The following is an 11001-nucleotide window of genomic DNA, read 5'->3' as shown; positions in this document are numbered from 1 at the left end:
AGAATCCACGATCAACACTACATTTTAAGTATTAAGGATTATTCTGACCTTTTCTTTCTAAAACCATATCAGAAACAATCCCAAAGGCTGTTTCTCCAAAAGGACCAAACTCTGGGCTTGTCTACTCAGTAGATGCAGATGCTCCCGTGGGAGTCCCATTGCAGACAGCACGTGGGAGGTCTACGAAGATGCACATGAGTTTGCCCTAGGAAAAGAAACCCAGAAGATGTTTAGCACAGACACCATGACCAGCCTGCAGCAATGGCACAGGAAAGGGGAAGAGTTTATAAACTACCTGTGTTCCAAGGCTGGGCAAGGGCAGCCCTCCCTTTCTGAAACTCAGCATCTACCTGCACTCTGCGTGCACTACAGGGGCTGTGGCTGACTCGGGGGCTGCGTGATGCAGACGTGCCATAGCAAAAGTACATCATACGGGCAGGGAGGTCTGTTTGGCCATCAAATGGGTGAAGATTCAGTACCAGCAATTCCACATCCAAGAGCTGTGAAGACACCCTTGTGGGAATCAAAAAGAAAGATCAAAGGCAAGCCTGAACAAGGAATAGCACTCTCTGAAGTTACTACTTTCATTGTTTCTTTTGTGCTCCATAGTCTAGTACATCACAGTGGGGTTTTCATTCCTTTTTTTTTTTGTGTGTGTGTCCGCGTGTGTGTGTGATGTTCTTTCATCTTATTTGACGGATTTCCTCCTAGTTGTTCCAGTCCTTTTATGCCCTGAAACAGAGCTTAGGGCTACCTTGTTAAGGTGGCATCATGAACCTTCTTGCTGTAACACGGCATGACCTCACGCTGACATCTCTTGACAACAAAGCCCTGATTTAACTGTGAGCTCAGTCTCCAGGGCTCCATACCTGCAGAGTTCAGTTAGACTTATTGAAGTCTTACACCTTTCTGGGGGAAGAGGACAGGGTGAGAAGCTGCTGAGTGGGAGGGACAGAATACCCTGAGCTGAAGTTGGGTACGTGTCATATCGCTCTTTAGTTCCACTTTAATTTCTGTCTCTGGGCTCAGACAGGGCATTTAATGGCAGCTGGTACTGGAGGTAATGGTACCTCCAGGGGTAACCGTGGCATAAGGAATAGAATAGAATAGAATAGAATAGAATAGCATTGTATTCACAGAAGGAAGATAAAAAAATTACATTTCTTCAAAGGTAGAGAAATTATCCTATACATTCCAAATAAACTATTTCGGGAGGAATATTCCAGTAAGAAAAAATATTATAAGCATATTTATATATACACACATTACATTTATAAAATATTATAACCTTACTCCTTAAGACATCCAAAAAAACTTAACTCTGCCCTAGAAAACAGTTCAGGAGAATGTTAAAACAGCTGTGTGGCTTAACTGAGTGGTGTGTGCATTGTTAGGACTATGCTGAGAGATATGCCCAAGATCTACAAGGCTGTGGCAGGGACACAAGGTTGCAAACTGGCATTGCAAGGTCAGGGCTCCAGGGAGGTAAGAAATGGGGGCACTGAACTCCCTCAGACAGTTCCTACTTCCATTTTAGAATGGAATTATTGCTATGAGCTCACCCTATACCCCACCAATGCTTTTCTTTTGCCTTCTATCTGTCTTTCTCTGCTCTCTCAGTGCAGAAGATTGTTTTTTCCATGCACACAGAAAAACTTTACATTTCTTTTGAGGGGAAGGTCATAGATGTGTTAACCATTGATTCTCCTCTAATGTGTGAGAAGCAGCAAGGATTTTTGGCCAGTGGTGGGATCCTCTTGTGCTGTGTGCCTACAGCTAGAGATGCTTTTACTACAAAACAGGTAAAACACAACTGTTAGCTCCTCTTTTTACATGGTGAACAGAGGCATGGGAGAGTTAGAGTGAGAGCCATGAGCAGACTATCCCACAGCCTGATCCATATAATGCTGTGCTGTGGATTCTTCCCTCTTCAAAGAAAAAAAACCCAATAGCCCTCTGGAGGGAGCTGGACCCTTCCTGTGGCAGTCTGTGGCCAGCACTGTCAAAAAGGTAGTTCCCTGGTGACCAAAGATCTCCCTTGAACAGCATCTTTTCAGTCATGCTTCTAACTACTGAGAAAAAAAGCATTCATTGGCCCTGTCTGTCCAGGGAGGAGATGCCTCCCACTTTCCACAGATCCCTCCAGAAACATCACACGTTTGATTTCTGTATTAGCACCTTTGTTTACAGGCCAACACCTGGCACATTTTTGAGCCCTCAGTAGAGAAATAACATCTGTCCACAAAAAGAGCATGAGAGGGATGTTTTAATGGGTTTTTTTTAACGTAGAGGGAGTTTACAACATCTGTCCTGCTGACAGGTTCACTGAGGAAAGTCGTGAATGGTTTGTCAGCTGGGTTTCACACAGTATCCTGTAAATCCAGTCCATAAATGGCATTCTTCTCTCTTGGGCCAAAGGCACTCACTGCTTTAACTGAAAATAACACAAATATCATCCACATCTGCAATCATAATTTCAAATAACCACCAGGTTTCTCCCAAAGATGCCTGTGTTCCAGGGTATGCAGGACCGATACTTCATGAGCTTTATATTTCCAATATATGAAAAGCTGAATGTCAGTACAACATATAGCAATTGAGTGGCAGAACCTTAAGAGGATGTTGGGCACCACTTTTGTGTTTCCACTAAGGTTTTCTTCTTTGGTTCATAAGAGACAGTGGTCTCCATGATGGTTTACTGTCGCAACCTTGCATGTGGTATTGTGCTCAGTTTAACAGAAGACACTGACAAACTGATGAATCCTACATATAAAAGGAAGTGTCTATAAAGACATACTTCTTGACTTTTTACAGGAAAAGACTTGTCTGCATCTCAAATTCAGAAACTATGTCTTTATTCCATTGGCCCTTCTCCATGTACAGCAACAGCCTGTGATGACGAGGACCTGCCACCACAGTACCCTTCTCCTTCCTGAGAGTACAAACGGATCTCAGAACACTGTCTCCACCGTAACAGCAAATATTCTCTTGGCTTTACTATTTATTTCCAGGAAGAGAAAAGACCCTTACATGAAGGAGCCAACCAAAGCCTTAATTGCAATGATACCATTCAAGCTTTCTGCAGGGAGCCAAACTGGAGTATAATGATTACATTGAAGAGTACCTCAGAGAAAGAGGATGGAATAATCTAAGACAAATGAAGACTGGAAGCACAAGCTGACACTTTATCTTGCATTATAACCCATGGGATAGAAGGCACAAATACAGTAAATTACCTGTAAGACGTCTTTTCTTCCTAGAATGAATGACTTCTAAGACTCTGGCAATACAATGAAATGAATGAAAGATTCTCCCTTTCTGTTTTTAGAGGGCTGAGTAATAACTTACACTCTTCTTTGTACAGTAATACCTTAGTCAATATTTATAGAACAATGCAGTAAAGCAGCTTCAAATTCGTTCCCTATTTGATAATAAATAAAGATGGTATTCAGAGTTCTAGTTGCCTTTAAAACTGTCCAATCTTCTATTTTTATGTGATTTCAACATGAATAATTTAGTACCAGAAGAAAGCTTGTCCCAAACATATGAGGTCTCAAAACATCCAGAAAGGAAATTTGAGAAGCAAAAGAAAATGTTAATTTGTGCAAACCTTTGGCACATCCAGACATTTTACCAAGTCGGGTCATAACTCAGGGACAAACCTTACTTCGTGTCCCTGTTGCTGATTATGTATACTAAATAAGAAAATGTTAATTACAGTTGTTACTGCAGCAAGAGTTTCCAGTTCTTCATTCTTTCTGAGTGCCTTGCTCTGCCCTACATTCAGCAGTTGCAACAAAATGCCCGTGTCTCTCCTACTTTTCTCAGTTTGAACTACAGTAATGGGTTTGTCCTAGTTAGAACAGCTGGGACCGATTCATCACTGGATGGGTGTAGCCCAAAACTGTGTATTCTATAGCCTTCCATGCCATTTCCCAGAAACTGTTATCAGTAGAGGCCTGCGAAATAGGAAGATGTTCCTGTCCTCATACCCTTTTATGGAATTCCCCGCTCTGAGGGAAGGACTGAGCATTCCTGCCTGAACTGGAGTTTCGGAGCCTTTTCACCACTCTTGGGATCCAGAGGAGAACTGCAGCTCACCGCTCTCAGCCAGACTGCAGCTCACCACTCTCGACCAGACTACAGACCACCACTCTTGACTGGACTGCAACCACCACTTTTCAACCAGACTGCAACCACCACTCTCGACCGGACCGCAACAGCACTCTCACCAACAGGTTTTTCTCTCTCCTTTTACTTTGGACTCAGGGGGGCCCAAAGAACACCACTCTGTTCATGCCCCAGGGTGCTGGGTTATATATTTGGGTTTTGTGGGTTAAAACCAATTGTTTGTCTGTATAATTGTACTTATTGTGTTATTTTATTAAATTGTTATTCTGATTTATAATCTCTCTTTTGAGTTGAGTTCATTTCCCCTGCTGGTTTACCTTTAAACCAGCACAGGGTTACACCTGGATGTAAGAGTCATGGCTGTGGGAACAGAAAAGCACAGAGGTCCTTTATATTCCTTCAGCAGTTTCCTGTTCTTCAATTATGTCATATGTTCATAACTCTGGCCTTCTAAATCATTGACTTAATCTGTAATCTTAAGTGTTTTGAACTTCTGGAATAAAACATATATAAATCTGCACTGAAAGGTGTCCTTAGCACAATTTATGTTTTAATATTCTATACTCTTTTCTCCATCGTTACAGGTTATCTAGCATTCACCTCAGGTCTCCCACCTCTTTCTGTTTTGCCCATGAGTGAGTGAACTACCAGAAATTTCACTACACTACACTCCTCTCCAAATCATTTATTAAATCTCTTTGCATTCCTTGGAAGTAAGTAAAACTAGTCATATCCCTACAAAAGGATTTCTTATGTCACTCTTTTTTTTTTACAGAAATAGATAAATCCATTCTATTTCTCTTCTGAAGCCTAAATTCCACCTAAAACTAAAGGAAGGAATCAATAAAAGTTAGTAACCCAACTTGAAAAGGCTGAAGTTGGACAAACTTCTAACCAATCCTGCAGAGCTACCACATGCAGGACAGCACAGGACCAGGGCACTGTAATCCAAATCAATCTTGATTTACAAGAGCTGTGTATCAGACCATGAAGCATCAGCCCATCCCATCACAACAGCGTGGTTTTCCACCTCACCAGCTGTGCTACTGACCTTCAGACCACGCACATCGCCACATTAGCTGATCAACTACATTATCAATCACTGCAATAATAATTGCAGTAGTCAGTGATACTCTCCCTGACTTTATTTAGATTCATTGCTGGTGAATCTGCGTGACCCAAGGTCTCCTCCCTCAATGAACACATTACCGCCGTTATCTTTCTTTTGTTCATTCATGAGTTTGACTAATATACATGTTTCTTTCAAAAATACTCAACAAAATATAGCCAGAAAAAGAAGATTTTTGCCTTGCTCTTTTTATGATAATTAGTTCCTTCTGGGCAGATAATAGACAATTAAAACTCCGCAGCACGAGTTAACCTTTACCAAAGCAATGGGCATGTAGCAGACTTCAGCAGGAAGCAGCTGAGCAACAAGGTAATAGACACCCTCCTCTGTGCAGCTGGTCCTCGCTCTGCACCATAATGAACCGTCTGTCTGAACTGGGGGGTCTTTGGCTTCAGCCTCTGAGATGCCCAAGTACCATCTGGACTTCAGTGACAGCAGATCAGAGGGAAGAACTGATTTGTTAGTCAGTGTCTTCACACCTTTAAATCCCTTCTCCATCTCTCCAAACTGGTAATTTAAGTTTCCTTCATTACTTCTCTATAAGCTATTGATTTTTAAAAACATGATGTTTCCACAGGTTTGACAAAGTAACACTGACAACAGAAAGAGGAGAGCAGAAATGGCAGCAGTTTAGTGCCTAATCCAAAGTGCATCACAGTAAATGAAAACTAATCCGTGCTCTCCAGCAGGCCCAGATTCAGGCCTGAGAGGCAAAGGAGTTCTAGTAGCCATGAGTTATTTTTATACTGTCTTGTATGACTGGACCTGCTATCAGATCTCAAGAAAGCAATAAGCGTCCCAGCCCATTCAGGGCTCTGAGGACTCAGAATCCTCTATAGCTGTGGGAGGAAAAAAATTCATAACACACCTAAAATAGGGTTAAAGGTAGCCATAGGCCACAGATAGCAAATGGAGCCAGGATCTGGAACTGGTATGTGTCAAAATGCATAAATCACTCCTCCCTGCTAAATTCACACACCACATGGAGTTCATCTAAAACCAGAAAAAAGTGGGTTCTCCTTTCAGCTCTGTGACATCTGTGCTCCCAGGCCTCAATTTTCCTTCAAAGTGAAGAGGGTCTTAATGAGGTGTTTTCCTGACTGTTTCTTTGGGTAGCTCTTTAGCTTACTCTGGAATGTAGAAAATGCTTTTTCTTGGGACCTGTTCCTGACAAAGGCTTCTAGGCGCTTACCAAAGCAGTATTTGTTTAAGGAAAAATGTTGGATAACTTTCCTCACTCCCTGCTGGTAGACTGCAAGTCCAATGCAAGACACTTGCCGAAAAGAGTACGAGGAAAATCAAAGAACCTTAGAATCTAGGCAAACGCTCCCCCAGTCTTGGCTTCTCCTTTCTCACCAGTGCAAACTATAATCCTCAGTCAGGTGGTCTCACAGCATGTTGATGAGTACCTGTTAGTCATCGGTAAATAGTACTCAAGAAAGGGGCTGCAGCTTCATCGTCAGGTTCAATCAAGGTGTAATTGCAAAAGTCATTAGATTGCAGACAGGTCCTGCACTCTGCCTTCAAGATTGTAATGATACCTCTTGTTTTGCTTTTCAGCTCTCATTTTGGTAATTAGTTAAGGCTTGTGGAAGCATTCTGCCTTACAGAGAGAAGATGAACCAGAATGGAGACTCTGTAGTACAAGGAGGTACCAAAAGTTTAAGAGAAATGGGTGCAATTAGGGACTTTTTAGGGGATTTAATGATGAAAAAGGATTATAAATCAAATATATTCCCTAAGAGAAACACTCCTTGCTTACTTGCTTATGAGTCAGTTACAGAATATCTGTTATGCCAACCTCAATTATTATGCTGAACAGGAAATAAGTAGAAGGACAGGTTAAGAGATGAAACGAATGAGAAAAGCCAGCAACATTGAGTAGCCCTATTGTTTGCTGTTAAAAGCAACTTGCAAGAACTATGTAAATTGTAATCTGTTTTGTTAAACTCTGAGAACACAGCTCAATGACACTGCATCCTAATTATGAGTCTTCCTAAATTTGTTGACCTTGATGGTGCTTGTCAGCGTTTCTGAAAGTTAGAGGAACACTTGTAAAGGGAAGGAAGTGACTCTGGGTTTCTCTCTTTTTCAGCTGCAAGGGAGAAGGTGCAATTGTAATTGTCTTATTAGCATGATTTGGCCAGGGACAGAGAAAATATGCAAATGCCTTTTGCACACATGGGTTTTGTGCAGTAAAGTGCAGGATTAGCAGATTAGTATCTACCCTGACCCTGCCACACGCACATTTCCCAGTTACTGGGATACAACCTTCCCTTTCTTTGTCCTGCAGTGAGAAGATTGTTAAATTTGAGAAAGCTATCTTGGGTAATAATCCCAGTCAGCAGATTACTTCCTTGAGGAAACTTGGAGCATGAAAATAAGAGCGGGCTACAAAATGGAAATTGTACTGTGTTTTTTCTATGCCCCATTATGTTTCCTCAGACTTTTTCTTTTTTAATCATTAGTTTTTTCATCCACATATTTAAAGCACCTGGAGTTTTGAAGTAAAACATATAGTAAAACAGAATAGATGAGTACTACTCTCTATCTAAAATGCACTCAGCATTTCCACAGCAAGGTGCTGTTAATTTTTTGCTCACAGTGTCTTTGGCTCAGAGAACCAGCAGTTACTGATGTTTGCAGGAAATCTCAATGAATGTCATAGGCAACAAAAGTACAACACTGATATCCTGTGCCTGATTGTGCAAATTCAGTCTGTTTCAGCAATCCCTAACAAATAAAGCAACAAAATATCCTAACTGTAATGCTCAAATTAATTGAGACTACAATATATACTAGTCAACAACCATATATGCAACTAGCTGACTTGACAGCTTCTGCCCCAAGCTGTGAAAATTTCAGAGTGAGGCTCCCCCAGGATCCATTGAACAATTTAAACATAGGCAATAACTAATGAATAGTGGGTTTGCAACAACTTTTTAAAATACCCCACTTCTGTAATGTAGGGGTCACTGCTTTGAGCAAAGGGAGCATCTCAGCCCAGTCACCAATGGCAATATTTATCCTTCGTCTAAGATAAGCAAATATGGATCAGGCAGAAGTTGAGTGGGTTTGGGTTTGCAGGTTTCCAGGCTTTTGGCAATAGAAATGTTTAGAGAGCAAATTTAGCTACAAGTTAGCTCAAATGAGGCTTGAATGTGGGATATTACTGAGAGGCTGCACTATCTCATGGTGATGGGACAAGTCAGTGCTGGCCTTTGCCCTGCCAGGTACCTTGTGGTGGCAGAGCAGAAGGGGTCACACAGACATCAACACAGAGGTTGTGACTGCAATGTGGGAGGCCTGTGTTCATGGCACTCAGCAGATGGGCACATCCTGTCAGTTCCCACTCCTGCCAAACATGAGGAGAAAGGCTATGGCTTGATAGTTCAAGCCAGGAGATTGCTTAGCATTTTCTGTAAAAGAATAGATATTTTCATCTGGAAAAATAAAGGGGTCACACTTCTTCCTGACAGTATGGCGATCACTGTGATTTCTGCAAGCTGACAAATTACACTGAGCCTTTGAAACTGGTAATTAACCATTTATTACTGGAAGTGGGGAACAAAGGGGAAGACCAAATTGAATCTTAACTAGGTTCATTGTCTCAGCATTAAACACAATTACAACTGCTTTACTGGACACCTTCAATTTTCACCATCATTAAGTAGACACATATTTCACCCACTTATTGACTATAGCCTCAAATGAGACCTTTAGAAAAAGGGTTCTCCAGAGCCTGTGTTTACCTGGAGAGCAAAATTCACCCATCTAGGCTGCAGGTGGCCACACAATCCTGAGCCAAAAGCATAATAACTGGAGGCAATTAGTCCCTTCTCCATTTGAAATTTGGGATGCAATGCCTGGTTGGGGTTGCTTAGCTCTTCCCTTTCCCACAGAGGCAGATTTGGTAGTTAAATATACATCCAATGTCTTTCCAAAAATGTGGATTCTTCTGCACTAATGTCACATGAGAGTAGTAAACCTAGGGTTTACCTAGCTTTCTTTAAAAGTTTAAGAGGTTTAAAAGATTATGATGTGTCCCTGTGACATTAGTGGTCAGGGCAACATCATGACCTTCTCCACTTCAGGATCACATGTGCCATACTCAGTGGACCAAATGTCAAATCTTGAGCCCCAGAGAGCCAGGGCTGATGCAGAGTTGCATGAACCAATGCAGGTGATCCACACCTAGGCAGTGAGGGGGTGAACCTCCTGCTTCATGCCTGAGACTGCACGTCTAAGAAAAACTTAAGATTAAAGCCAGCTCCTGGTATAATCCTCTGCAGTCACTGGAAGCATACTTACTGAACTAAAACGTAAAGATTTATTCTCATTTATGTACATCTTACTCTGCAAAAGTCACACACTTACTGAATATTAAGTGCACATGTTGTCCATCGCTGTTCAGTTAAGTATCCGCTTAACTTTGAACATGCAGTTTAAATGCTTTTAAGGTTCCTGGGCATTCAGAGCATATGCTTAAAATTAAATACATGATAAAATATTTTGCTAAAACAACCTAAAATGGACACATGCAGAAAATGTAAGTGCAGTGAAGCAAATAATAACAGTAACAGGAAAAAATCCACTCGTTATTACCATGCTGAATTGAAACATACTGTGATAGCCTTAAAACAGAACCCAGGGGACTTTCTGGCATCCTACAGCAGAATGTGATCTGGGAAGAACCTGTTGTTCTTGTGCTCTCTCATTTTTGTAGAACAGAGTTGTTCTTATAAAGCTGCATCAAAACACAGGGACCTCAATTCCAGCCTTGACTTTGATGCTGCTCCACTGGAAAACATGGATAAGCTCCTTATTAAGTCCTACATCAGTTTGCACATCTGTAAAATACTGATCACCTTCGTAAAGCTCTTTTGATATATATAAATTCAATAATGAGCATGGCTGATCACCTTTCCATTTCTCTGCTGTGCAGTGGAGGTCAATAGAGAGACATCTAAATTTGTCCCATGACCAGAATAACTGCATCAGTTAAGAGGCTGATTGAGTGAAAGTAATTGCCACCAAAAAGTCACAAACTAAGGCTTCTTGATTCCGGCACAGTGACATTTTACGCAGCTCTACCACTTTCAAGCTGCTTACATGGTGCCCCATGTTCATGCACATCACCCAGTGACAGCCCTTCCCAGGGGCCTGTTTCCATGGACCCTTATTCCCAAACTCTTTTCTCAATGTATCAGTGCTGAAGTTATTTTTTCATCAATTTTGAAACTCAGGTCTAATAAACTTTAATTGTTTTTCTCCTACTATTGAATTCACCAGCAATAGACACTACAGAGTGGAAACACGAGCCCCAGGTGCCTCATACAGCCTTTTCATCTGCTTAGGAGATTAGTTCAGGTCAGATCCTAATTTCCCTAGTAGTTTGTTGAGCTGAGATCCAAGACTGCAGGTTAAGCCCACCGATATGTACTTCCAGGGGACACTTTATGCTCCTGTTGCCTTTTTGATAAGAGAACCGACAATTTCACAGATTCTTTCACTTGCATCTGTCTCATCCTTTTTTCCCTCGCTACCTCCCGCAGAGAAGTAAATGAATTTGAGGCAGTGAGGGTCTTCACCAGTCAAACGCCTTTAAACTGCCGGAGCCTCCTCAGCAGTTGACAAGTTTGCATTGCTACAAACTCAATTTGTGACACCTACCCAGCAGGAGACTCATTGGTCTTCAGCAGCAAGATTGACCTTGGAAAGTCCACTCTGAATTCCTACTG

General features: G+C 41.6%; 1 long non-coding RNA gene across 2 annotated transcripts; it reads left to right on the top strand.

The window, feature by feature from the left end:
- Positions 1-877: 877 nt before the first annotated feature.
- Positions 878-7920, top strand: LOC116789529. Of its 2 annotated transcripts, none has more exons than XR_004358070.1 (3): positions 878-976; positions 6821-6911; positions 7554-7920. It is a non-coding gene; the product is annotated as an uncharacterized LOC116789529 (long non-coding RNA). The 2 variants fall into 2 exon arrangements; XR_004358069.1 differs by lacking the exon at positions 878-976 and adding an exon at positions 5563-5770.
- The last annotated feature ends 3081 nt before the right edge of the window (positions 7921-11001 follow it).

Source organism: Chiroxiphia lanceolata, chromosome 7, assembly GCF_009829145.1.
Source record: "Chiroxiphia lanceolata isolate bChiLan1 chromosome 7, bChiLan1.pri, whole genome shotgun sequence".
NCBI lineage: Eukaryota > Metazoa > Chordata > Aves > Passeriformes > Pipridae > Chiroxiphia > Chiroxiphia lanceolata.
This window is presented reverse-complemented; position numbering and strand designations above follow the sequence as displayed.